The sequence below is a fragment of the Oratosquilla oratoria genome, chromosome 34 (assembly GCF_046742065.1).
Source record: "Oratosquilla oratoria isolate Oo_2021 chromosome 34, ASM4674206v1, whole genome shotgun sequence".
In the NCBI taxonomy this organism is placed as follows: Eukaryota; Metazoa; Arthropoda; class Malacostraca; order Stomatopoda; family Squillidae; genus Oratosquilla; species Oratosquilla oratoria.
In genome coordinates, this window is record NC_134810.1 from 33,984,304 (window position 1) to 34,011,868 (window position 27,565).

The window sequence follows — 27,565 nt, forward strand, 5'->3', positions numbered from 1 at the left end:
TGTGATCAGGATCCTATTAGGCCATTGGTAAAAATGATTAAGGAAGTTAGGACAAGTGAAACTGACACAGAGTACTTAGCTAGATTTGATAGATGGTCAAAAGACATGAATTCTATCTTGAAAGATTCAGACTGGATAGAAAGATCTAGTGAGATGAAAATCTCACAGGTAATCAAATTGATTACATTTAGCTTATTGGCAAAGAATTCTGATGACTTAACAGCAGAAAGGCTGTACAAGGATCTAAAATCAAATATAATTTTAGGAGAAGTAGATTATCTTCTTCAAGGATACAGTGAGACCAGAACAATAAACCCATATGTAATGCCTATAAATCAACAAAGCCAATATAGGAACTCTAGAGAGTTTAAGAAAACAGAAGTAGGACATAGGCGACATGCTAGAAGTCCATCTAGGGATAGGGATACCAGAATCCTATGTTTTAATTGTAATGCATGGGGACACAAAGCACAAGAATGTTTTTATGGGATTATTTGCAGAAATTGCAAATACGAAGGTCACAATGAGTATCAATGTAGGAACCCTCCATTCTGTATTTATCATAATAGAATAGGTCATAGGACTCATGAGTGCCGGAATTTTCGGGTACCCCCAGGGCTAAGAGGAAAACCCCCAGACACAGAATAAACACTTTCAGACCTCCCCATATATATACCGATAGGCGGTATTGTGTTAAACATGGGAATGCAAGGGAGATGAAAGAAACTGACAAACTGATAATTACTGATGGTAAAACTTCTGTAGGACCTCTCATTGCAGGTAAAGTGTTCAATAAGCCTATTCAAATTTTTATTGATACAGGGTCTGTAGTTAATGTAATTACTAGTAAAGTTTTAAACCAGTTGAACCCAGGAGTGAAAATGTTGGAACCAATCCGTTACACATTGCAAGGTGTAACTGGAAATCAGTTAAAAACATTAGGTAAGGTGGAACTAGAAGTTGCCTTATATACAAATGAACATTTGTACATCCTAGTGATAGTGGTGGAAGAGTCTGTTTTTCCAGGAGATTTATTGATAGGATTTGCAACTATGAGAAAAGAAAACATGGTAATTTGTCCTGCTGACTTAGGAATTTTAGTGAAGTCACAGTTAATCCCATTCTTAAATCAACCAGACTTAAGACCAGTGACAGGAATCAATGAATCCTTAGATAACATTTCTATCTTAGATAGCGTGACCGAGCGGTCCAACCCTACAGAAAGTAAAACAATTTGTGAACCCAACTCAGAAGTTCAGGAAATCCCAGAGATTACTAAATTATCAACCACAGATGCCTTGAGAATTGCAGATTGCGGATTAACAAGGTCGACATTGTTACATCCCATGTCAATTAATAAGGTTGAAGTGTGTTTGAAAGGAATCAATGTAGACTCTGAAGTAATTACAGTCCCAGAATCAGTTAAAATTAAAGGATTGAAGTGGGACTCAGGGATTTATAAGACAAATAAGAACAGAGTAGAAGTATTAGTAATTAATACTATGAATAAAGAGATAGTTTTAAAGAAAGGTACACAAATAGGATGTATTCAGGTGTGTACTAAACCTATTAAGATTTTAAATGAGAATAGTGAGGAGATAGAATTACCAACTTCATCAATTTGTTCAGTTCAAGAAGGAATAGACTTAAGAAATAGATATAAAGAATTATTACAATCAACTAATTGCCCTGAGTTGGATGAAGCTTTATTTGCTTTGCTTATGAAACATAAAAAAGCAATTGCTTTGCCGGGGGACGCCTTAGGCAAAACAACTGTTTTAAAACATCACATTAAGTTAAAACCAGGAACACAACCTATCTACATACCAGCCTACAGAGTTCCTCACTCTAAATTAGCTGTAGTAGATAAACTCATCACCGAAATGTTATCACAGGATATCATTGAACATAGTAAAAGTGAGTGGAATTTTCCGTTGATCTTAGTACCAAAGTCTGATGGAACTATGCGACCAGTTATTGATTACAGGGAATTGAATAAGCACACCATTCGTGACAGGTTACCATTACCCATTATCGGTGACATTTTGAGAAGTTTGGGAACTAAGAATAGATATTTTAGTACTATAGATATCAAATCAGCTTTTTGGCAAATAGAATTGCATGAAGATTCAAGAGAGTTCACAGCATTTTCTACTACAACAGGACATTATGAGTTCAAGAGAATGCCATTTGGGTTATGTAATAGTCCATTAACTTACATGAGATTAATGAATACTATTCTAGATGGATTGTTAGGAAACACTGCCAGTGTATTTCTAGATGACATTTTAATAGTTTCTCAGACTGCAGTGGAACACTTTAAGAAATTAGATTTGATATTCTCAAGACTAGGAGAAGCAGGGTTAAAAGTAAAACTTGAAAAATGTAAGTTCTTGCAAGACAGTGTCATTTACTTAGGACATAAGATAGATAGACACGGACTTAGTACAGTGAATTCAAAGGTTGACGCTGTCAAGAATTTTCCAGTTCCGACCAATGTAGACAAGGTTAGGAGCTTTTTGGGATTAACAGGATATTATAGAAAATTCATTCAAAGTTATGCTGACATTGCTAATCCACTAAGTTCATTGTTAAGAAAGGACTCAAAGTTCATATGGGGACCTGCACAACAGCAAGCTTTTGACAAGTTGAAAGATAAACTCACGAGTTCACCTATTTTAATTTTTCCCGACTATGAAAAAGAATTCATTCTTTGTACTGATGCGTCTGACATAGGATTAGGAGGCATACTCATGCAAGAGAGAAATGGAACTTTGAAACCCATAGCTTACACATCCAGACTTTGTAATAGTGCGGAGAGAAACTATTCTATAACAGAAAGAGAAACTTTAGCAGTAATTTATTCTTTAGAAAGTTTTAGGGATATGATACTAGGGTATCCCATCAGAGTTTGGACTGATCACACAGCTATTCAGAACTTATTTAAGCATAAGAATCTTAGAGGCAGACTTGCTAGATGGTTTGCAATACTCCAGTGCTATGAGGTTAAATTTAATATATTCCGGGTAGAAGGAATGTAGCAGATCCACTTTCTAGAAACATTAGTCAACCAATGACTGGGACTGGGTTGATTAATTTTGTTTGTAATATAGAAGAATTAGTAACTTTAGATGAAGAAATGCTAATAAGAGAACAGAGAGATGATGAGACATGTGATTCAATAATCAAGCATTTGATGAACCCAAGAGGAGATCCTCCAAAGCTACCAAAGGGGTATAAGATAGAGGAATTTCATTTGATTAATGGAATTTTGTATAGGAAAACATTTGTAAATGGGAAAGATATTTCTAGAGGTTAAGTAAATCAGTTGGTTATACCACAAACTCTGGTAAATGAGATATTGAAGTTACTTCATGATAGTGATTGTAGTTCACATCCTGGAAAGGATAAAACTTATAGACAAGCACAACTTAAATACTTTTGGCCAGGAATGAAGAAAACTATATATGATTATATAGAAAAGTGTGTAAAATGTGTAAAGGTGAAGGGAAATACACCAAAACCTGCTCCTATACTCACCTATCCCATTCCACAGAAACCTTGGGAAAGAGTTCACATGGATACATTAGAATTACCGATGTCCGAGAACGGCTTTAAATACCTATTTGTTGCTATTGATTATTTTTCAAGATTTTGTATATTGCAACCCATTATCAATAAGAAAGCTGAAACTATTGCTTCCGTAATCTATGACCAGATAATCTGTAATTTTACTACACCTAACATCTTAGTTTTAGATAATGGGACTGAATTTAATAACAAAATCTTGGAAAATTTATGTAGTGTATTCCACATCAAGAAAGTCAATATACTCGTTAACCATCCCCAAAGTAATGTAGTAGAAAGGTTAAACAAAAGATAATTATATGTCTTAGAACCCTAATAAGTCCTCATAGTGTAACTTGGGATACTTGGATTCCTTGTGTTAAGTGTACCCTGAACAATCAAATTAATGTAGCAACTGGTGATACACCTCATTTTATAATTTTTGGGGAGGACAAAACTCTGCCATATGAAATGTTGACTGCAGAGCAAAAACCCATATATAATATGGATGATTATATATCCAATAGGATAAATACTCTTCAAAGTATTCACCAAAGAGTTAGGAAACATATGCAGGTGTATTCACAAGAGATGAAGGAACAACAACACAAAATAGCTCATAAACTAGAATTGAAAATTGGAGATTTAGTAATGGTCAAACTAATCTCACCCAATAATAAACTTTCACCAAGGTACACTGGTCCATATAGGGTAATTGATTCTGCAGGTGGAAACAAGTTTAAACTTAAACATTTAGAATCAAGAGAAGAATTGATAGGACATTTAGATGACATAAGGAAAATTAGCTTGCAGATCTATGAAGATGATTATAGTAATACTTTGTGCATAAATATTAATAACCCTGGAGAATATGGAGAATATTATAATGACATTTTTCAAGAGTTGAATATTAATGTTGATGTATTTTACAGATAGTATTGACCATTTGTATGTATTTGGGATGGGAGACCTAAACAACTGGAACTCGGTGTCAAGCAGATACATGGAAATCTAAAACCTAGGATCTACTGTGGTCAGACTTGGAACCTTAAGGACCTCACATCTGCGTACACAAATGAGTATTGTGATAATTTTAAAGTAATAAGACTGTCTTTGAAAATGAAGTGTGTTGAAAAATAATATATGAAAATATGAATATTGAACAAGAAGAGACACTCAAACTCTAGAATAGTGTGTTTGGTAAATTAATTGCTATTATCTTTGAAAAGATGATAAACCATTCAAAATTGAAAGTTAGTACTCATAGTGAATTTTCTAATCAATTACATCCTTTCTGTAGACAATCTAAGAGAAAGCATGATCTCTTTTGTGTTCCGAGAAGCTTCGCATGAATTCTCTGGTTAGGAATGTGTCTGTTATGAACAATTGTCATTACCAACGAATTTTGGTAGACCAGATCCCTCATTGTAACATACAAGGATCTCATTACCTGTTTTTTCCTAACAAGACCAAGGTATCAATAAATTGTCCCGGGTTGAGTCCTAAATTGGATTTGGTTGAAGGTCTTGTCTCTATTCAAGATAACTGCGAATTGCATGCAGACACTATTTCCACCATTTCTAATACCCTTAATACAATGCATTTAACCGATGACACGTACATTTCAACCTTCAACTTCACATTGCCTGAAAACTCTCCTCCCTTGAAAATTAAGAGAAGACCATTGTCAAGATCTCCCTCAAATGATTTACATATACTACCAATCCTTATCATACCCTTACTTTCAGTGTTAGTGGCAGCACTGATTGCCTTTGTTGTATTCCGGAGGTTGGCTCTGTCAAAGCAAATCAACCATGTAACCGCTTAATTCAATACCTTATATATATTGACATGCATGTTATTCACAATTTTAGGTATTATGTTTATGTATTATTCCCAATTTATTGCATGAATGATGTATTTTGGAGGGTAGCTTAACAATTATGCAAGGGTAGATTAGTTTATTCTAGAAATATATTAGCAAGCCCTGTAAGAGGGAAATAAGAAATTGGTCGGGACGACCAAGTTTCTTATTTCCCTCTTACAGAGACACAACATCGCATACCCAGCCTTCTAGTTCAAAGTGCCCTCTTGGGTCCTCACAATCACTTCAACATCACCCCCCCCTTCTCCACATATATCCACCCAAGATTATGTGTCTCTGACTATATAACTATATAACCATATATATGTATCAATATTTTGTTAACCATGTAACATTAGGTGCCGGGAGCCACCTAACCCCAGGGGGAGGGCGATATGTATACGTCACCATATCCATGGTGAACAATACCACACTCACTCACCAGACTCCTTGGCGCCAGTCCACGTCCGTTCAATTGCTGTGTAGACATTTTAACAGCTCAGCACTTTGACGTCTGAGCGACCACCACTGGCGCGCAACAGACATGCGAACGCACACAGGGATGCCATCAACGACACACACATAACACACGGAAACACACATATTAACAGCCACCCCCTGGATATATATATATATATATATATATATATATATATATATATATATATATATATATATATATATATACATTATAACTTGTGCAAGAATTATATTAGATAACAGTTTGTAACCCCAGAATAATACTGTTGCTAAATGCTTATGGTGTCACGTACAACAATTGAATTTGATAAGTGAGTATAGCACCTCACCAAAGTCCTGACCTCATCACTTCCGGGGAACAAAAAGTCCGTGGTTGTCTCGAGGAGCGGGTTGTCGGTGATAGACGCTCTTGCTGTTACAATGTGTATGTAGTTATTACAAAAACTTGTGTTTAAAAATTTACAAAGACTTGTGTTTAACTAATAAAGACAGAAAACCAGAGTGCAGTTTATAACTCCAGGGAGATATACGAGTGAGTAAATTAGTGATTGGAGACTACCAGGAGCAGGATATGCAGGCCTCTGAATAGAACCGTCGTGCTCAACCAATCAATTCAGCAGATAAAGAGTGAGAAATGAGGTGAGGAGGAGAACAGGGGTAGAAAGGGAGTTGGGAAATAGGTTTGATGAAAGAGTATTGAGATGGTTTGGACACATGGAAAGAATGAGTGAAGAAAGACTAGTAAAAGAGGTATGGAAGGCAGATGTGGAGGGAGAGAACATGAGGGGACATCCTAGGATGAGGTGGATGGATGGGGTGAAGGGGGCTTTGGGGAAGAGGGGAATGTCTGTTGAGGAAGGACGGGAGAGGACAGAAGACAGGGGTGAATGGAGAATGGTTGTATATGGATGATGTTGTGATGTATGAGGTGGAATGGATGGGGGGATGGGGGGTGAGGTAGTATGTGTGAGCAAAATTTGATGCAACCCGAAGGGATTTCTTCCCGTCTTTTCCTTTTATGCATAGGGGGACGGAGAGGGGGGGGGGGTCGCCGATTTAATGAAGCGGCCTTGCTGTGGATATGCTGTGTCTTGCGACACTGCTTCTGACCCAGGGCAGTGGACAAGGTGCAGGGATGACCTGTCATCCAGGAGGTACTAAGATAAGAGGGAGGGTGGAGGGGTGTGGAGTGTATTCAGGGATGGAATGGGTGGGAATTATTTTATGCCTTTTCCTTTTTGGCTACCTCCCTTGTAAGGGGGAAAAAGCCTTGGTATATGTATGTATGTATGTTATTCGTATGTCAAATTGCAAAGTGTTGGTATCATCTTTGTCATTGTTCTTTGAATTCTTTCTAGTTTATTTTTTTTTTTTTTTTTTGTACTAGGTGTCCATAGTGATGGTGCATATTCCAATTTTGCTCTTATCAGTGTAACTAGTATTTTCTTTACCATTTCATCACTCATGTAGTCAAAGGCTACTTTCATTGATCTTAATAAGATAAAAGTTTCTCCGACTTATTTGTTGACATGTTTGTGGGTGCTTGTGTGTGTGTATTTACCTAAATGATATGTAAATAAAAAAGAGACAGGACCCATGGGCTTAGCTCCTCTTTGTATATTATAATTAGGTGTATACTGGTTTGGTCACATTTATGTTTCCATTTGTCAATTTTGGTTTTGAATTAATTTTGTGTGTACTGTATATTCAGTTTGTAATCTTTCAAGTACATCAAAGTCTAAGGGAAAGCTAGTGTGAAGCCACAATAGTATTCACTATATACTTAGAATATGAATTTACAGTTATCCAAGAATCAATGTCAACTAATAGGTTGAACACATGAGTACAACACAAAGCTGGAGTCACACACTAGTGGGAAACTAATTAAAGCTCATCCTTAAAAGTACTAACCCATGCATATATGACTCCATGCTATGAAATATAAAACAAAGTTTTGTTCTATGAATATTTTGTATATCTAAGTATTGGTCAATAATTACACACACTCATAATACTGTACACAATGAAAGCTTCCAGAATTTGTGTTCAAATTTTTCAGTAAAGGGTATAAGAGAAGTTAACTATTCACATATGAAAAGTATACAGATAAAAAATCTAATATGACTCAAAATAATTACTTGAGCTTGGTAATAATCACTATTCTTGAGTTTATCAAAAGTACTTTCCTTTAAGTATTTGTATCAGATGATATCCCTGTATACAGCCAATGAGATAACTTCTTATTCATAGATTACTTGTATATTGAAACATGTAATATAGAATTCACTGCAAACTAATGTATGCAGGAGATGAATCTGAGATTATTCTGTAATGGATCTTACTATCATTAATAACAACTGCTGCCTCAAGATTCAGTGACTGGAAACCTGCAGCTCCATAATATCAAGCAACAGTCCTTGGGGCTTCCCATTACTCTATGAGGAAGAAAAAAAAAAGAGAGAGAACAAATATATATATATATATATATATATATATATATATATATATATATATATATATATATATATATGTATATATGTATATATATATATATATATATATATATATATATATATATATATATATATATATATATATATATATATATATATACTCACCTAAGAAAAATCCCCTGAAAAAAAAAAATCCCATTAAAAATCCCTCTTGTTGGTTGAGGAGACTTCTGTGCAGATTATGTGCCCTTGCTATATTAAAGGGCTGTCAACCTCTCTGGTGTTTTATTGGATCCAGACTTTCCTCTCCAAGCACACCAGGGCCACATCTTAGGTATGTTGAACTATCAAATAGTTCTTACAATTATTAGTTTTAGTCATATTGGCTTATGTAGGATTGTTGTTATTCTGTTTCACATCCCTCAAGTATAATCCTTCCTGGCAACCACCTACAGCATCAAGAGGTTGCCTTCCCTATTTGCACATGCTGAGGCAGTTTGTCCAAACAACAAATCATAGCTACAGAGGGTCAGACCCAGTTTAACAACTGCTGAGGCAGTTTGTCCAAACAACCCACAAGGCCCAACTAATCCGAAGGTAAACTGAATAACTCTTGAGACATACCTACTCACCCTTCAACCAATTCTAGCTATAATGGGGCAGAGCCAGATTAACAACAGAGTTGTCATCGGGCTAAGCATAAGAAAGTAGACATTACAGGGATCATCTAGAATAATATCTCTTAAGAAATCAATGCTAACAAATACCGTATATACTCGTCTATAGGTCGAAATCTTAAGGAATTTTTTTAGGCCAAAACCTAGGGGTCGACCTATACACAAGTAATAATCTTGTTAGGTTGAAATCCAGACATGACAAGAAAGGCTAGGAAGAACTCTTACCTTTTCTTTAGGTTCAGAAATCAAAATATTTACCTACTAAATACTACCAGTAAACAATGGGTACATAAAATACACGGTACGTACTAAAACATGTAAAATTCCTTCTAGATACGGTAACCCCATACTGTGGTTTTACCTGTTTGTTAAATTTCTTAACACAGGCGAGCTTATTATATCATGTATACTATTACAGTACCCATAATTGTTTAAAAAAAATAATGAAATGCTGTGATATTCTCAAATTTATTTATTTATTTATTTATTATTTTTACAGTTTAGTTTCGACCATGGGTGCAATATAGCAATAGAAAATTAATCATTAATTTTATCAATTAAAATGTATCAACGTAATATGCAATTTTGTGGGCGGAAGTGAAAATGAAAAATACCTTGCCACAAGCATAGGATCGGAACGCCATCTTGTCTGTCAATTGACGGCCTCGGTGCTTCCGACAGTACCTCGCCAAGTACATTTTCTTGAAGGAATGTTATGGAGCGGAGATACATGCATTCCTTCAAGCTGCAAGAACTTTGTATAGCCAGCAAGCTAAGTGGTTGAAAAGCCCGCCAACTTCTCATTTCTTCGTCGTCGGCATGTATCATAACAAATATGACGTACTATTCGTCCGACACGACTTCATTACTTACGAAATGTTTTAGCATCTTTCTTGTTTTTTTATTTCCGATCACAAAATTGCATATTACGTTGATACATTATAATCTACAAAATTAATAATCAATTTTTATTGCTATGTTGCGCCCTTGGTCGAAACAAAAAATTTACCCAAATTTAGCTTTCTACATGGTATATGTTATTGTTACCATTACCAAAACAATGCATGGATCTCACCATCACGAAAACAAACTGTTCAGTATTGCCAACTTGTTACTGTTACAGTGACACATGGTATAATCCTAAATATTTTAACTGAAATCCACCAAAATCGTTTTCCTTGATGTCGTCATCTTCACCACCAAACAGCTCCTCCCACTCACTTCTGTGTCGAGTATCGTCATACGAATCAACCTCATCAGCCATAGGAACATCAACATCATCTTTCTCCTCCACATTATCATTAGCCTGATCATCCGCACAGTTGAGATTACAAGACTAACTCTGAGTGTTGGTTAATTTTTTTTCTAACGAAACACGCCTAGCCAGTTTATTCCGAATACCGTACTTGGTAATCTACCGTACTTGGCAATCTGTTCAAGTTTTTCACTCCGCTGAAATGGCAATTTCAGTGAAACTTATTAAATATTAAAATCAGTGAACTTGAAAAAACATAAACCAGAATACATCAGAATTAATGAAGTGAAAAAACCATAATAATCAATTGCTATACCAGGCAAGCCATGCTACTTTAAAGCATTAAGGCAGTGGAATGCTCACAGCACCAAAAACAAAAACAAACCACTCGACCTATACATGAGGTATATGGAAAATTCCAGATTTTTTGGCCAAAAATGGGGGGTCGACCTATACACGAGATCGACCTATAGACGAGTATATACGGTACCTCAGTGAGTGCCATCCCATGGTGATCCTACATTTAAGTCCAGTCTGCCATGTGATTTCTTACAATAATGTAAGATTTGTAAAAACAAGTAAAAAGGACCTTTTGAGTTGTGATCACCTTTATGAGCAATCACACTGGGATATCTTGTAATTAGTTTGCGTAACTTTATTGTTTCTTTCATTTTCATAAAGATAAAAGGACCCATGGAATTCATCACATCTAATAATGGTGAAATGAAAATAGCTTTCGAAGGCTATAGATATGTGAAACAAAAGGAATTAGCCAATTAAGTAATATTGTATGAGTGTGAAAATTGCTGTTATATGAAACAGGGCAAGGTAAAAATAAAAGTGAAAGACATTGAGGTTATGGGTATAGTGAATGAACATTCTCATGGATCAGATATGGCACAGATACAAACATTGACAGCGTTGCAAGAAATGAAAAGTTGAGCTTGCAATACTGAAGAGACTCCCCAGCAAATAATTTCACATACAGTTGAAGTTATAGGTGAAGGTGCAGCAGCAAGTTTGCCTACAGCAGAACATCTGACAAGAAATCTAAGACAGTACAAGCAAAAAGACAAATTTGTCTCTTTCAGTACCACAGAATGCTGAGGATCTTGTTATCCCTGAAGAATTTAAATTTACAAAAAATAGTGAAGACTTCCTTTTGTACAACTCAGGCCCATTAAATCAAAGAATTTTGATATTTGGAATTGAAAAGAATGTATCATATCTAGATAAGTTTCAAGACTGGTACATGGATGGAACATCCAGTGTGTCACACCTGACTTATTTTGTCAAGTGAACACTATACATGCATTTATAGGTAGTCAGGCAGTGCCTTGTCTTTATCATCTTTAGCCAAATAAAACAGAACATATACAATTTTGCTTCAGAAAGTAAGAAATTTCAATAGTAATGCACATCCTAAAGTATTATGATCAATTTTAAAAGGGCAGTGATTATCAGTATAGAAAAGATTTTCCCAAATGTAGAAGTTCAAGGATGTTTCTTCCACTTATGCCAGAATACCTACAAAAAAATTCAAGAAGCAGGTCTTTCATCAATATATAACAATGATGAGAACTTTTCATTACAAATGCGGATGATTCCAATGCTAGCATTTGGTCCCCCAGATAAAGTAACTCATGCTTTTGAGGTGCTAGCTGAATTTATGCCTGAGGAAGCAACTAATGTTCTGAATTATTTTGAAGATACATTGGAAGACCAACTCAGAGATGCAGAAGACCACTAAGATTTTATGTCAATATGTGGAATATGTTTTCACGAGTTTAATTTGAATCTGAAGACCCATGCCACTAGACCTTTACAAAAATTAATTTATGAAATATGTTAGTAAACAAACAGATAAATGGATGATTGTAGCATGATTTATTAGTATTGTGAGACTTGGTGGAGGCAACTCATTTGCACCTGATTATCTGAGTGATTCCTAAGTAGTTTTGCCTCAGATCATTGCCGTCATATATCATGACACCTCCATGACCTCTATTGTCTCTGACAGGTTCTGTATAAAGTGTAGTTGTTAACTATATTTCTGGATCTGACATGTCTTTCGTGTGAGTCTCAGTGCAATGTATATTGGAGCATCCTCAATGCTGAGATATGGGTGTGTGGTGGCGGGGGGGGGGTGCCTGTTTTGAAGCTTATGTATCTGGTGACTAGACCAGTGCATGGACAAAAGCTGACACAACATAAGCTCATGAGACCAAAGCTCGTACGACACACCCGCACCCTTATGAAATAAGAGACAAAACCTCACTTATTATATCTATTTTGTTAAATTTAACCTTTTTAGATCATAGAAAAGCTCATACCTGTGTATATATGTAATTACTCTTTTATATCACAAAGAATGGTGCAAATACACGATTACAGATTGAAAATATACACAATCTTTAATAGTGTATTTGTACCATTTGGTATATAAAGATTACAAAGGAGGAGCATCCCGACAGGAGACCTTTTGGTCCATATCAAGGTCGGGTGCAAAAAAATAATGATAAATGAATGAATAAAAGATATAACACTGTAAATAATGGTCACATTTCGTCCGTCACCTTCGGGATCTCGTTCCCTCTCCCGAACATCAGCGTTCTGGCCCCGTTCCTTTCCAGTCGCAGTCCCAACACTGCTCCTCCCTCCAACGGCTCCGGCTCCTTCGCTGTCAATCCGTACCGAGCCAAATGTTCCACCGCGCTCGACGATGACACTACTCTATCATCCACCAGCATGTCGTCGAGGTACGAGTCAGTGCCCTTCTTCATCGTTTCAGCCTTCTCCAGTACCGTCTTCAGGATTCTCGTCATGATCTTCGGGGCCGAGCTGAACCCAAAACCCAGTCTGGTCAAGCAGTAAGTCCTCCATTTGTATTTTACTAGCTGGTACTTCCATAGCTTCTTCGTCACGTGAATTTGCAGGTAAGCCGCCCGCAAATCTACAACCGCGGACGCCCCCCTCTTTCGGCGCCACCTGCGTAGGGTCTCGCTACACACGTCTACAAAATCGTCGCCAATATGACACTTCACAAACTGGTTCAGCTCTCGGAAATCCAGCACCGGTCGTACTTTGCTCTTGGTTGGCTGTATCACTGCCATAAAGGGCAGGATTCCGCCCTCCACTGGTTCCTCCCAGGGACTCAAGATTCCCTCCTCGATCCACCGCTCCATTTCAAGGTCAAAGCCCTCCCTCACCCACTCTCTGAGGGTCCGCGTGTAGCAGTCGAATTTGTTCCTTAAGACGGGCAAGCCTTCCTTCGAATACCAATCTACTTCCCACTTCTGGCCGTCAAATTCTGCCAGAAAGTCCTCGTCCTCAATCGTGCATGGCGCCGCCCTCTCGACAGGGTCAATCTTCGGGGCAGCACCGCCCTCCGCGGCTCCCATTGCCACTCTTATGTCCACACCCGGCCTCAGTCGGGTCTTCGTCCTCTCTTCTGAGTCCCGCCTCATTCCAATCCGTACGAGCCCATCGATAAACGTGACTTCTCCAAGCTGGGCAATTCCGTCCATTCCCAGCACCACGTCAATTCCCTCTAGAATCGTTCTGATGACGAGCACTCTTAGTCGTATCGGGATACCCTCTACTATCATCTAAATTTCGTGGTCGCCTTCGCATATCGTCTCTCTCCCGTCGACTGTCGTCAGGGCCACACCTCCCTGTCTGAACTCTTGAACGATGTCGGTCCTCACGATCGTGGTTGAACATTCAGAGTCTATCAGCGCCCTCGCGCGTCTCCCTCTCACCCAGACATCCACGATCGGCATGCGGCTCAACGGTGTCCTTACATCTCGGCGGCCCCTTGCATGGTAGCCGCCGATTTCCTGTTTCCCTGACTGCAATTTCGGGCCATGTGCCCTGGCTGATTGCATGAGTAGCAGACGAGCTCTACCTCCGTACAGTCCCTCGCAAGGTGACCCAGTCGCCGACACTCATAGCAACGGACCTGCGACAGCCCACGCCACCCGTTGTAGTCACCCCCCAAGCTCACCCGCTCTCCTTTCTCGGTAGGCGTCATTGGCCACGGTTCCGGCCCGCGAGCACTCTCCCGCCACTGGCTGTATCCTCCTTTGTGGCTGTTCTTTGGCTACAGCCCCCATCGGCCCTCCATCCTTAGCCTTAGTGAGGAGCCTGGCGCGGGCAATCAGTTCACCCATGTCTGCCTTCGCTGCATTTTTCATTGCCTGCAGCCCAGTCGATATGTGATCTGGAAACCCATTCACGAAAGCCATTCTCACTACCATCTCCAGATTGTTACCTTCGAGATTAACCAGGCCCACCGATCGCCTGATGTCATTGGCGAACAAGTCAACCTGTTCTCCCGTCCACCGCATTCGCTGTAGTTTACAGAACTGTTTGAAGGGGCTCTCACCGAAAACCTCCTGAGACCTTTCCTTCACCTTTCCCACATCCTTTCGATTTTCGGTCGTCATCTCCATGTAAACGGATAAGGCCACGCTCTCTAAATTTAGCGCGATGTAACTTGCCACATCCTTTACTCCCGTTAGCTTCGCGACCAATTCAGCCTTCGCAAGCCACACAAAGCCGTCTCCATTGCCATCAAACGGCCTTTGGTTGATACTGTTCATCTTGAACGGTTCGTCTCCACTCGTAGGTGCGGTCATTTCGGCGGTGCCTAGATAGCTTGTACTTACGTGGACGTCGATGATGACGGTCCTTTGGTTGCTTTTGGGTGGGTCCTTGCTCTTCCTTTTAATACTCACTCCACTGCACCTAGTCTAAATCTAGCCTAATTCCCTACCACCTAACCAATACTAGCCTAACCGATCCTCGGTTTGTCTCCCTCCCTTACACTCACGTTCACTCAACCGCCCACGCATGGTCCTTCCCAGGCACTGTCCACCCACGCCGATGCGAGTGCACTCCCCCCCTCCCCTTGGTGGGAAGGGGGATACCAGCGCTCGTGCCCTTTGACCCCCTCCCCCCGCCAGAGGGGTTGGGGGTGCCAACCGTCCGTCCCCGTCCGCGCCACATACACTCACACTCACACCACAGCATCCTATATAATCGTCAGATTCACAAGACTCGGGTTGGGGTACAAGTGCTGCGGGAAAGGGGCCATTACAATGAGTACGCCCTGCTGTCTAAATGATAATCTTGACCCGTTTGAATATATCAGATCATGTCGCCCTCTTCGTTTTTCCAGTGTAAGTTAAGGTGCATAAACATTTATACGTAACATATTGTTATCCAGTTCTTTAACCAGCAGTGTTAAATATACTGATATATCCAACAAATCCTATATATATTATTAGCAATCAAACCCCACATATCATCACATCATAACCGATGTTCTTAATTAAACAGCTTTAGTATACCTGTGAGCAAGACTTCTATTTCACACATGCCCAATCTAGGATGAAAAAAAAAACTACCGCTATCATCTCACCACGACTTTCTACACAGAACAGGACATTTAATTAAACCACAGCTTGTGAACGGTCAGATCGTAAGGAGGTAGATTTCTGGATTATGAAACAAAAACAGATTAGTTACCCCTTGATAGAGCTTATTATTACAAATAACTTCGTTAAGTAGGGTGAACCATGTAAAAAAAAATCCAAAGGTGCCTTTGTACAATTGCAAGAATATTTGAATTAGTTTAGACATTTGTGTCACGAAAATTGTAAGCAAAGAAGGAAACCACATAGGTAATGAAAATATTGTTGTAGGCGTTTGCCAGACTAAGCCCACATGATTAGATTGATGCCTGGAGGTTGTAGGCCATCATGGTTGTAGCCGTCTAGATGTTGGATACTTTAGAAAGAATGCTGTAGGTCACCGTTGCCGTTTCGTGGAAATATCGCTCATGGTGACGGAATCTAGCGAGAGTTGGCAACTGGCGTGGATAATGTGGACGGATTTCTACACAGTGTGGAAAAATATTTCCACATTTTCTATCTGCTTTGGGGCCTCTAGCTTATTGTATGCAAAGTTATGTTTAGTTAATGTTATACGTAAAATGGATTGCTGATAACCCAATTTTCTATTAAATACCTATATCTATAAACTAACAGTCGTAAAATTGCAATGATACAAGAGAAGGGTGTTATACGTAAAATGGATTGCTGATAACCCAACTTTCCATTAAATACCTATATCTATAAACTAAGTCGTAAAATTGCAATGATACAAGAGAAGGGTGTTATATGTAAAATGGATTGCTGATAACCAAATTTTCCATTAAATACCTATTTACACTAACAGTCGTAAAATTGCAGTGATACAAGAGAAGGATGTTATACGTAAGATGGATTGCTGATAACCAAAATTTCCATTAAAAACCTATTTACACTAACAGTCGTAAAATTGTAATGATACAAGAGAAGGGTGCTTAGCAGAGGAAGGTAACATGGTCAAGGTGTAAGTTTGTGAGGTCCAGTTATTCAGCTGAAAAGGAGCAGTGTAACAACACGATGTCCAGCAGGGGGATCCCCCCCGTGCTCGTAGAGGGGTGGTATTAGCGACCATTCTACTCGCATGCTTCATCGCCGAGCATAACCTTCCATTCAGTACAGCTGACCACTTAGTTGAATTAATGAAGATGAACTTTTCCGCCTATGTTCATTTCTATCACCAAAAAATGTTTTAGATATAAACACAAGAACAGCCCTACCTTCTCTCACAAATTTAGTTCAAGCAGTACCTCGCATTTACGATTTTGATGTCCAAATTCTAGACAATGAATGGAGGAACCTAGATTCCGTAACTTTGCCGCAAGACTTGGTACCCGACTGTAATATTTTAGAGTTCTATGAAAAACTAGGGAAAGTAACAGACGACGATGGCACACATCATTTTCAGTATCTGTGTTCCTTTATAATGCAGGTCTTGTCTCTACCAACTTCAAATGCTGATGCTGAGAGACTATTCTCAAAGTTGTCATTAATGAAAACAAAGACTAGGAACAGGATGCAGCTACCATCGACAAATGCACTAATTTTAGTGTCAGAGGCTGTCAGGGAGAAAGGTACTTGTGTGAGCTTTAAGCCATCTCAGTTAATGATAAACTCCATACATTAACCATGTAATTGCATTCTCTCTCTCTCTCTCTCTCTCTCTCTCTCTCTCTCTCTCTCTCTATGAGAAAGTATATGTTCTTGTACTTTATAGTATAGATATATGCGTACATTTTCATCCCTCAAAAAGTATGTTCTAATACTTTGAGTATAAATATGTTGTGTGTATACTGTTTGTTGATTTGTGACTTGTGTATGTCCACTTGTGATTCCACCATCAGAAATTAAGTGTGTGTGCCGTTACGAGAGGTAACGGGGCTTTTTTATACGTCCGTGTATCCCCATGTTTACATATTTTTTGTCGCAAGGCTCGTTTCCCCTCGGAAGAGGTTTTCAATTTTGTTTTTTGTAATGCTTTAATTTAAGTATGTTGCGAGCAGAAGCTTCGTCTGCTTAAGAATACTATCGTTGTAAGTTGTCTGCAAGCTGTGCTGCAAGATAACATCTCATTATTTGTGCAACGTGCACTTAAAGAATTAGACTTAAGAAGGTGTGTAAGAACCGGTTGCTGTGGTGTGATGTCACGTCACCTCTAGGCGCCAGTCTTGGTCCGATCTAGAAAGATGTACACACCCCACGCCTAGCCAAACTATGTAAGTCTTAAAACTCTTTGTATTTGAGGTTTAGAGTATTCTAGTGCATCCTTTGTAATACCTTTACATTGTGTAGTTTTTAGCCTATAGTAATTATAGTACTTTTTACAGTTTTCATCAATTCCAACGTATTATCGAACGATGGATCAGATCTGCATTAAATACGCATCAAATATACCCGTGATTCTATAACCTTCAGTCCCAAGTCTGTCTACGTCACGGACGCTATGATGTTGATTGTCTATTTGATCTGCGGAGTCCCAGTTGGCTCCGCCATAGTGTGTATTGTTTCATGTATTATTACGTCACCTGCTTATAATATAAAGTCTATGTTTATAGCTTTCCCTGCGAATTTCTTTAAATCATTGGAGGCATAGTGTTGGAGCTACTTTGTGGTGATATTGCAGAAAACTTTCCTTTGTGTGTGTCACCGATCCCTCTATGTATTATTTATGTGTTTTCTTTCTCATCTAATGTTTACAGAACTCTGTTGGTGGCAATACTCCTATTCCACATTGTTGTGTGTGCCCGTTAAGCCGATAGAAATTCCGTCAATCACAAACATAGAATAGCTTAGTCACTGTTCAGTTTTCGATCAAAGAAAACGTGTGGAAAAGACAGGTGGTATTCCGTCAACGCTACTGTAGGTTAGTAAATAGTAATGAGATCAAATTTGGTATTGTACTATTGAAAGAAACCCAGCGTTTCAAAAATTGTAGAAGGGGCTCTCTGCAGGGAGGTTAAATTTTGTTTTGGGTTGGGGTATTCAAAATTCAAAGAAAGTATTTTAAATAACAATAGCTCTTGAAGAATTAGGAAGTATGTAACAGTATATACATATGTTTTAGAACAATTTCAAGTACTAAATAAAAATTTTGACACGTGTAGAATTAGGTATATGTAAAGATGTTTGCTAGTCTTTTTTTCTAATCACTGATGTTACTAATGATTTGTGGTACTTATATCTGGGGATGAGAATCAGAATACTCATAATGATAAAAGCAAGTTGTGCCGTTACGAGAGGTAACGGGGCTTTTTTATATGTCCGTGTATCCCCATGTTTACATATCTTTTTGTCGTAAGGCTCGTTTCCCCTCGGAAGAGGTTTCCAAGTTTGTTTTTCGTAATGTTTAATTTAAGTAGGCTGCGAGCAGAAGCTTCGTCTGCTTAAGAATACTATCGTTGTAAGTTGTCTGCAAGCTGTGCTGCAAGATAGCATCTCATTATTTGTACAATGTTCACTTTAAGAATTAGACTTAAGAAGGTGTGTAAGAACCTGTTGCGGTGGTGCGATGTTACGTCGCGCCTCCAGCCAGTGTGGTTTGAAACGCCTTCAGTTGTATACCTCGCTCCCTTCGCGGCCTACTCGGTGAGTTTTGAGCTGAATTTAGTTTTAGATCTGGTATATTGTTTCTTGTATGTCATAATGAATTTAGCCTTAAAGCTGCTCGTATTTCATGTTCAGATTATTTGTAATTCTGTATAAAAGCTGTTAGTAACGAGCGTTGCTCTGGTTTGTTTACAGTTTTTCATCTCCTACTCCTACTCCTACTCCTACTACTTCTACTTCTACTCTTCCTCCCAATTACTGTGTGCTGCCATGGTTTCAACGGAAGCACCTGTTGTGTGAAGATGAGAAAGTCGTGTTTTCTATTGCCAATAAATGTTAGCGACGAGTACCCCGTGGATCCTTAACCCCGCGTTGTTTACGTTACGTAATCCAGAAAAGAGGGCACTCGTTACGCTAACCCCCTATGCGTCGCAGAGTAATCTGTGACGCCAAAATGAAAAACGATGGCCATTGGCGCTCTCTGCCAAGAAAATCGCTTTCGTGAAGAGGTGAATGAAAAGAGCCGCTGCGAAGGAGTTAAAAGTTAGCCATGCAGTATGCCAAGTCCATCTTGAGGATGTGGCCAGACCACGCCCTGCACGCCGTTGCCACGTCTAGATTCCCCTCGTCGTCACCACATGAACTTGATGTGTCGCCTTCCTGGCATAAGTTGCGTGTGTGTGCTTGGGTTTGTAGCGCAAGTAAAAGTGTAGTGTAGCGCAAGCCAAAGTGTAGTGATCGTATCGGCGCGCGAGTGTGATGTGGCAGTCTTAGTGATCGTATCGGCGCGCGAGTGTGATGTGGCAACAACGTATGGTTGCCAAGCCCCAACAGTGTTTACATAACACCACGTCGCAGTTAAGCATGTGTTTTTCCTTTGAAGGCAAGCTACCTTACCTAAATCCTGTCATATGTTAATATAAGCATGCGACTAATGTGCATTTTTAGATTGAACCAAATGTAGGGTTTAATCTGTTGTTGTCTACCTCAATAGTCGTATAGTTAGGAGTGTGGTAACGTACTCCGTGGTTTTCGATTAAGTTCGAGTTTTCCTTGTCTTCTTTATCATATTACTGTCTTGTCTCTCACTGTTTCTCTCGCTTGGCAATATGTCTTCCAACCACAGTATAGATGAAGGACCCGTCTCTGGTAGGGTCAGAGTCCTCACGGCTGAAGGGCAAGAGGCTTTTCAGAGAGCGTCTGATCAGCATGAAGAGAGGGTAAAGGCGAGTAGAGAAGGAGTACAAGCCTTATTGGAAGAACCGAATCATGGTCCTTGGTTGTATGAGGCCCACGCTGTGTACCAGGATACTGTAAAAAGGTACCTGGAATTCTTAATGCGTGAACGTACTCCAGAAAGTCTGGCTCGTGCTGAATCAGTGAAGCACGAAGACAGGGATTTTCAGGCATCTTTTCGTCAGGTAATCAGTAACTATGCTTCCTCTTCCTCAGTTGAAGTCACGGAAGAGGAACACCACACTGAACCGTTTTTACAAGATGACCCGAAGTCCAATCAAGTTCCTTTATCCCTCGTCGACCACTCTGAGCGTTGTATGCCCCCTTCCATGAAGGGCAGTTCAAGAAGGTCGGTTAGGTCAGGTCGTTCCAGTAGCACCAGTGTTAGTGTTGCAAGGAAGCAACGAGCCAAGGTGGAGACCGCTCGTATCAGAGTTAAGTTTGCCGAACAGGAGGGTCAGCTTATGAAAGAGCAGGCTGAAATGCAGGCCAAGTTCAAAGTTATGACACAGCAAAAGGAGTTGGAAGAAGCCGAAGCCGAACTTAGGCACTTAGGACCCGACGATGATTGGGAAACATGCAGTGACTGGGACCAATTAAAAGGTACAGTCGCTACCCGCACCCAACTATATGTGGAGCAACAGGGTGGTATAGTCGATGTTTCCGCTAGTCAGAAGGATCTGGTAGGCTTGAATCCTGAAAGCCCTGTTTTCAAGCCCTGTTCTGATTTCAGAGTTAACTCACAGCCTGCTAACAATGTTCCATTCAGTTTTGAACCTCGTATCGAAAAGGTGAAGGCGAGGTCTGTGCAACCTGCGCAGCAACCTGTTGCTAACCATGTTTCTTATGTGTCACCACCTGTAGTAAAACCTCCTCGGAGTGCATCTCCTAGATTGGGGACAACCTCCAATTCTGCCGATTTGAGCAAGTTCTTCTTGCGGAAGGATTTACTTCTTAGCAGGCTGTCTACGTTTGATGATACTGCGGAAGACTATGCTGTTTGGAAAGAGAGTTTCAAGGAAGTCGTGCAAGAGTTAGGCACCTCATGTAAGGAGGAAATAGACCTGTTAGTTAAGTACCTAGGTCCTGAGTCTAAAGAATGGGCCCGTACAACCAGAAACTCAAATGCCAAGAATCCAAACCTGGCGTGCAGTAGAATTTGGGAGCGCTTGGATGACAGGTTTGCTGCCCCTTCGATCATTGAGACTTCAATTAAAAAGAAGCTCGCCAACTTCTCTAGGATTTCACCTAGAGACACCTTAAGGTTATACGACCTGTGTGACATTCTGTATCAGATAGAAGCCTTGAAGGCTAACCCTGTATACAGTACACTGTTTGCGTATTATGACGCCTCGTCAGGCATCAATCCCATTGTCGCAAAACTTCCACCCTGTATACAGAAAGCGTGGACTGGCAGAGCCATGAACTACAAGACTGCTCACGGTGTGCCGTACCCACCTTTCTCCTTCTTCATTGAGTTTGTGAAGGAGATGGCAAGGGTCGAGAATGATCCATGTTTCTCTTATCAAAGCCTTGGAGCCGATGGTTTTGTGAAACCAGAGAAGCCACCTCCCTCTAAGTTTCCTCAAGTGCGTGTGAAGAAGACTGACACCATGTTGTCCAGTGGCAGTAAGTCGACCATGGGCGCTGACAGGTCTGTTGGCGCCGCTAGTCCTACCGAGCAAAGAAAGGCAGAAAAGGGAGATTTTTGCGTCTACCATGATGCCTACGTACACCATTTGGATTTCTGCAGGGCTTTTCGCACCATGTCAGTGAGCGAGAGGAAGGTTTTCCTAAACGATAAAGGAATGTGCAACAGATGTTGCAAAGGTAACCATCCTCCTTCCAGCTGCAAAGAGAGAACTTTCTGCAAACTCTGTAAGGCCCATACTCATGTGACTGCCTTACATCACGATGAACCCAGGTCGAAGAGGAGTTCGACTCAAGCGGTTACACAGCATGGAAGGGAGGTTGCTCAAGATAAAACACCTCGCTCCCCTGTAGTCAATCAAGTGCCGCTTCCAAATGTTCTTACCCCCATAGTAAAGACTCAGGGAGGGGAGGATGCTGCGGTCAATTCCAAATGTACCTTGATATGCAGTAACCCCACCTCCATGAGTAAGTCCTGTGCCAAGACCTTCTTGGTAAAGGTCTATCCTGAAAGTAAGCCAGAGCTCGGAGTGTGGTGTTATGCCATCCTAGACGATCAGTGCAATTGCTCTTTAGCAAGGTCTGAGTTTTTCGATTTGTTTGACAAGCTGAGCAAACGGGTTTCATATCGTCTAGCTACCTGTGCAGGTGTAACGGGCGCTTCTGGGCGCACCACCAAAAATTACACCATCGTGTCTTGGCATAACTCACAAGAGGTACATATCCCTCAGTTAGTGGAATGCGACAGCATTCCCAATGTAAGAGAAGAGATACCCACCCCCGCCATAGCTCGTGGTTATCCCCATCTGTCCGATCTGGCCGAATGTATTCCACCTCTGGTTCCTGAAGCTGAGATTCTACTCATCATTGGTCGAGATGTGCCTTCAGCTCATTACATTTTTGACCAGAGAATTGGACCTGTCAATGCCCCTCTAGCTCAACAGACCAGTCTGGGTTGGGCAATCATTGGGGAAGTGTGTCTCCATGGCACTTGTAGGCCTCCTGTCATTAGCAGTTTCAAAACATCCTTTGTACATGATAGACGTCCCTCTATAGTCGCACCATGTGGTAACCAGATTCATGTTTCTGAAGTAAAGGATGATTTGTTCAAGGTAACCAAAGATGATGACAAGGCCGCCCTGTCGATTGAAGACAGGAAGTTCTTGGATGTTATGAACTCAGAGTTCCGCAAGGATCAAAGTGGTCATTGGGTCGCGCCACTGCCTTTCCGTCCCAATGTTGTAGCCACCAGTAATAATAGAGACTTTGTGTGGCACCGCACACTGTCTCTCCATCGTAGTCTCAGCACAAAGCCGGAAAAACGTCAGCATATGATGGCCTTCATGCAAAAGATGTTAGATCGTGGGCATGCTGAGGTTGCACCACCATTGAAGTCTGATCAGAAGTGCTGGTATCTTCCACTGTTTGGGGTGTACCACCCTAAGAAACCTGACAAGATCAGGGTTGTGTTCGACTCTTCTGCCAAATCCAGAGAGTTCTCCCTAAATGATATGCTGATGTCAGGTCCTGATATGACAAACAGTATTCTCGGGATTCTTCTACGTTTCCGTCAGGAAGCTGTAGCAGTGGCAGCTGATGTAGAACAGATGTTCTACAATTTCAAAGTGAAGACTGAGCAAAGAGATTATCTCAGATTCTTCTGGTACAAGAATAATGACCCTGATGAAAGGTTGATTGAGTATAGAATGACTGTTCACGTTTTTGGGAACACGCCATCGCCCGCCATTGCCACCTATGGCTTGCGTAAGTCTGTAGAAGATGCCTCTCCTGAAGTTCGCTATTTCATAGAGAACAATTTCTACGTGGATGATGGGTTAGCATCTCTGCCAGATGCGGAGACTGCTTACAAGTTAATCCAAGACTCTAAGTCAGCACTTCAAGAAGGAGGACGCCTGCGCTTGCACAAGATCACTTCCAACAGTAAGGAAGTGCTGGAAAAGTTTGCCACCAGTGAGCTGGCTGATAACCTTCAGGAGCTGAACCTAACTTCTGACTCTATGCCTATGCAGTCTAGCCTGGGCCTCTTATGGGACATCCAAAGAGACGTTTTCGTCTATAAGTTCATGGATTCAGACAAGCCTTCGACAAAAAGAGGGATACTGTCTGTTGTAAATAGTCTGTTTGACCCCCATGGGATTCTTAGCTCCAGTAATAATAGTGGGAAAACTACTCCTAAGAGAGATAACCAATCTAAAGTGTGGTTGGGATGAACCCATACCAGCTAAGATCCATACCAAATGGTCCAGATGGCTAACGTCCTTAAGGGACCTCAAGGATATAAGCATCAATCGTCAGTTTGCTAGTATTTCTTTGTCTCAAGCTCACAGGATAGAGCTTCATACCTTTTCAGATGCTTCCAGAGTAGCAGTAGGAGCTGTATCATATCTTAAGGTTTTCAGTGATACCAAAAGCTACCAGGTGTGTTTTGTGAGGGGACAAGCTAAAGTAGCTCCCAACCATGGTCATACTATTCCCAGGTTAGAGTTGTGTGCTGCAGTGATGGCAGTTAATCTCAGCAATTCCATCTCGGATTGCTTGGACAAACCCTTAGACGCAAGACATTTCTATTCTGACAGCATGATTGTCTTGGGCTATATTCATAATGAAAGGCGTAGATTTCATGTCTACGTGAGTAACAGAGTAGACCACATTAGGTCGTCCACCGAACCTAACCAATGGCATTATGTACCTACAGATTGTAATCCAGCAGACCTGGCTACCCGTGGTCTTGAAATAACCAACCTAAATCAGAGTGATTGGTTGTCAGGTCCCTCAAGCTTATTTGAGGATGTTGTATCCACCAGTGGAAGTTTTCCTCTTGTAAGCCCTGAGACAGATAAAGAAGTAAAGGTATCAGACTACACAATTGAGTCTGAACCCCTTGTTAGTGCAAACAAAAGCAATGTAGAGCCTGCAATTGCGTCATTAGCTCAGAGGTTCTCTAATTTCTCCTGTTGGAGGAGACTTGTAAGAGCGGTAGCTCTCCTTAAGCATATAGCCCGTTCTTTCAAACAAGGTAACAAGTGTTGTTCAGGTTGGCATATATGCAACAAACATAAGTCACCCGATCAACTAGAAGATGCAGCTGATTTCATTGTTCAGACATACCAAAAGGATTATTTCTCGTCTGCCATGACTAAATTGCAAGGTGAAGTTTGTTTACCTCCTTCCAGTCCCATTGCATCTCTGTCTCCTTATTTAGACCAGAAGGGCCTACTTCGTGTAGGAGGCAGGTTGAGTCAAGGCAGTGATGTACTTGGTATGCTTGCAAGGCCTATTATTATTCCAAAGGAATCCCACTTAGGCTTGTTGTTGATCCGTCACTACCATGAGACAGTGCACCACCAAGGGAGAGTGATTACAGAAGGAGCCGTCCGTACAGGTGGTTTCTGGATTTTGGGAGGGAAACGTACCATTTCTAAGGTCATTTCCAAATGCGTCACCTGTAAAAGGGTAAGAGGTAAGGTGTGTGTTCAGAAGATGGGAGACTTACCCGTCGATAGACTTACTCCCAATCCGCCATTTTCCTATGTAGGAGTTGACCTTTTTGGCCCCTGGCATATAAAAACTCGGCGCACTAGAAGTTCCTTCCTCGAAAGTAAAAGATGGGGCGTTCTGTTCACCTGTCTTGTTTCCAGAGCTATCCACATAGAGACTGTAGAAGAATTGAGTACTTCTTCCTTCATTAATGCCTTAAAGAGATTCATTTGTATTCGTGGCCCAGTTAAGATGATGCGTTCTGACAGAGGCACGAACTTTGTAGGTGCTGTCAAAGCACTGAACTTGCTTGCCATTACCGATGAAGGTGGTGATGTCAATAGTTTCTTGTCAAGTCAAGGTTGCACTTGGTTGTTTAACCCTCCTCATGCTTCTCACATGGGTGGAGCATGGGAGCGTATGGTGGGGATAGTCCGCAACATCATGAATGTGATACTGACTAACCATCACCCCAAGGCATTAACACATGAGGTGTTAGTAACCTTCTTTGCAGAAGTATGTAAGATCGTGAATTCCAGACCTTTAGTTCCTGTTTCCTCGGACCCTAGTAGTCCTTTCATTTTGTCTCCGTCCATCCTTCTCACTCAGAAAACTGATATTCCTGTAACTCTTCCTGAAGAGATAGATATTAAGGCAGTATACAAATCTCAATGGAAGCATGTCCATCACCTTGCTGAGGAATTCTGGAAGAGATGGAAGAAAGAGTATCTTTCCTCTTTACAACCCAGAAGAAAGTGGGTCAATTCCTCTCCAAATGTAAAGGTGGATGATGTAGTGTTGGTAAAAAATCAAGAGTGTCCCCAAGGACAGTGGCCCTTGGGTATTGTAAACAAAGTATTCCCTGGCAAGGATGATTTAGTCAGGAAGGTCCAAGTAAGAGTTGTGGTAAACAACAAAGCCCATGAATATGTAAGACCCATTTCTGAGCTTGTGTTGCTAGGTCAATAGTTTTGGTAATTTTTCCCCCTAGAAAATTAGGAAGGGAGTGTGCCGTTACGAGAGGTAACGGGGCTTTTTTATATGTCCGTGTATCCCCATGTTTACATATCTTTTTGTCGTAAGGCTCGTTTCCCCTCGGAAGAGGTTTCCAAGTTTGTTTTTCGTAATGTTTAATTTAAGTAGGCTGCGAGCAGAAGCTTCGTCTGCTTAAGAATACTATCGTTGTAAGTTGTCTGCAAGCTGTGCTGCAAGATAGCATCTCATTATTTGTACAATGTTCACTTTAAGAATTAGACTTAAGAAGGTGTGTAAGAACCTGTTGCGGTGGTGCGATGTTACGTCGCGCCTCCAGCCAGTGTGGTTTGAAACGCCTTCAGTTGTATACCTCGCTCCCTTCGCGGCCTACTCGGTGAGTTTTGAGCTGAATTTAGTTTTAGATCTGGTATATTGTTTCTTGTATGTCATAATGAATTTAGCCTTAAAGCTGCTCGTATTTCATGTTCAGATTATTTGTAATTCTGTATAAAAGCTGTTAGTAACGAGCGTTGCTCTGGTTTGTTTACAGTTTTTCATCTCCTACTCCTACTCCTACTACTTCTACTTCTACTCTTCCTCCCAATTACTGTGTGCTGCCATGGTTTCAACGGAAGCACCTGTTGTGTGAAGATGAGAAAGTCGTGTTTTCTATTGCCAATAAATGTTAGCGACGAGTACCCCGTGGATCCTTAACCCCGCGTTGTTTACGTTACGTAATCCAGAAAAGAGGGCACTCGTTACGCTAACCCCCTATGCGTCGCAGAGTAATCTGTGACGCCAAACAAGTTGATGATACAGGTAAGACTTGCAGCCTTGAGATTTAACATAATGATAATGTAACCTAACCTAATTCTTGGTAACTCTAAAGATGCTCGTTTAAGTGTTTTAAAAATCGTTGCTGACGTTATTAT

The 27,565-nt window shown here is 40.6% G+C and overlaps 1 protein-coding gene across 4 annotated transcripts in view; it reads left to right on the plus strand.

The window, feature by feature from the left end:
• LOC143018177 (uncharacterized) overlaps positions 1-27,565 on the plus strand; it is a 114,693-nt gene that overhangs the window by 66,677 nt on the left and 20,451 nt on the right. The window contains exon 1 of one of the 4 annotated variants that reach the window (XM_076173356.1): positions 15,358-15,479. The exons of 1 other annotated variant lie outside the window; for it this stretch is intronic. The gene's annotated coding sequence lies outside the window, so the exon portion shown is untranslated. Of the gene's footprint in view, positions 1-15,357; positions 15,480-15,869; positions 15,984-18,291; positions 18,592-27,565 lie in introns of those variants that run through there. 2 more of the 4 variants (XM_076173355.1, XM_076173354.1) reach the window with 2 other exon arrangements.